We start from the raw sequence: 1,942 nt of genomic DNA on the forward strand, positions 1-1,942 counted from the left end.
TAGACTTTTCCCTGCATACCACTGAATCCTGTGGCAATTTTACATCCATTTAAGAGACTATGTGATAGGGGCGCCTGGGTGGCTCAGTCGGTTAAGCCTCCGACTTCAGCTCAGGTCAGATCTCATGTTCGTGGGTTCGAGCCCCGCGTTGGGCTCTGTGCTGACAGCTAGCTCAGAGCCTGGAGCCTGCTTCCAGTTCTGTGTCTCCTTCTCTCTCTGCCCCTCCCCCTCTCATGCTCTGTCTCTGTCTGTATCAAAAATAAATAAAACATTGAAAAAAATTTATAAAAAAAAAAAGAGACTATGTGATAAATGTAAGTATCAGCCACTAGAATGTAAGCTCCGCTGGAACAGGGGTTGGGTCTGGTGGCCACACACAGTTGTTGTGGTGGGGGTGGTTTTTAACACACAGTTGTTAAGTGCATGAAAGCTCACAATTCTTATATGCATTGCTAGGGGCTGTGTGGTGTGGGAGACAGACCCCAGTTTTAAGAGCCAGGCAGGCCTGGGTTTCAATCTTAGCTCTGACACTTACTCTGTGACCTCGAGAAAATTGTCAAATCTCACCTAAGCTCAAGTTCTTCATCTTTAATAATTAGTTATTTTATTTTTTAATAATTAAAACAATTTTAACGTTTATTTATTTTTGAGGGAGAGAGAGAGACAAAGCACAAGTGGGGGAAGGGCAGAGGGAGAGGGAGACACAGAACCTGGAGCAAGCTCCAGGCTCTGAGCTGTCTGCACAGAGCCTGACACAGGCCTTGAACCCATGAACCATGAAATCGAAATCGTGACCTGAGCTGAAGTCTGACCCTTAACCAACTGAGCCACCCAGGTGCCCCAATTATTTTATTTTATTTTAAATTGTAGATTCTTCATTCATAAAAAGAATGCAATACCTACTTCGTGGGGATACACATAACGTATGTGCGGGGCTCCATAGGAGCCCAATAAATGGTAGCAGTTACCCTGTGTATCCAAGGATGTTTGCTGAATACATATTGAATTCATGTAACTTCTTGTTTTGCAAGGTTCTTTATGATTACAAAGTGTATTCTTGTCATTCTGAAATTGCTTTGGAGGTGTAGTCTCATGTTTTAAACGTCTGTCGGCTCATTCCCACTTTGCAGATGGGGAACCTAAGGTTCAAAACAGGTAAATGACTATCTGAGGTAGGGATCAGGTCCAGGTCAACACTATAGCTAATTTAAAAAAAAAAATCAGAACTAAGTGCTGTTTCTATCAAATGACACCACATCGTGTTTAAACTGAGAGAATCTATTAATTTCCTTTAGTTACAAGTTTCCTGTAGTTGAAAGGTACCTTTGTGGAAACCTTTGCATACAGTGAGTGCTATGTGGTTAGACCTGTGGATAGACATGAAATCTGAAGGTATAGGTTCTGGTTCTGTTCACACTCCAGACCCTCATGTGAAAGCCAAGAGGCATCATGAATTATCGCAATTTCTTATTTCATGTGAACATGTAAGGTCTTCTTCCGGGACACCATAAACTCTTGAAGGGCAAAGGGCTGCTACCATTGTCTCTGTATTGCCTGCAACACCTACCACAGTGGTTTGAAATTAGAAGAAGATTCGATAAAAGTGTGTTGAAGGGATGGCTGGTTTTCTGAGCGAATGAAAGAATGTCTATTATTTCTTTTTCCCCCTGCAACTCCCCCTTTCTGGGGGTGGCTGGCGGAGGGATAACTGTTACTCAAAACTGGCCTTAGGGCAGGAAAACAAGTTTGTCATGGAAGGAAATTGAAGATGCCGCATTTCTATTGGAGATTTACTCTTAATTTCCTATCAGACGGTGAGCTTCCTGAGTGGAGAGGAGGAACCTGTCTTAACTCATTTTTGTGTTCACTGCTCTGCTCGGAGCTCGGTCCCAGCGCTAGAGATGCTCTGGGGTGTACTGGGGGGGGGGGGGGGGGGGGGGGG

The sequence above is a fragment of the Suricata suricatta genome, chromosome 17, assembly GCF_006229205.1.
Source record: "Suricata suricatta isolate VVHF042 chromosome 17, meerkat_22Aug2017_6uvM2_HiC, whole genome shotgun sequence".
Taxonomy (NCBI): domain Eukaryota; kingdom Metazoa; phylum Chordata; class Mammalia; order Carnivora; family Herpestidae; genus Suricata; species Suricata suricatta.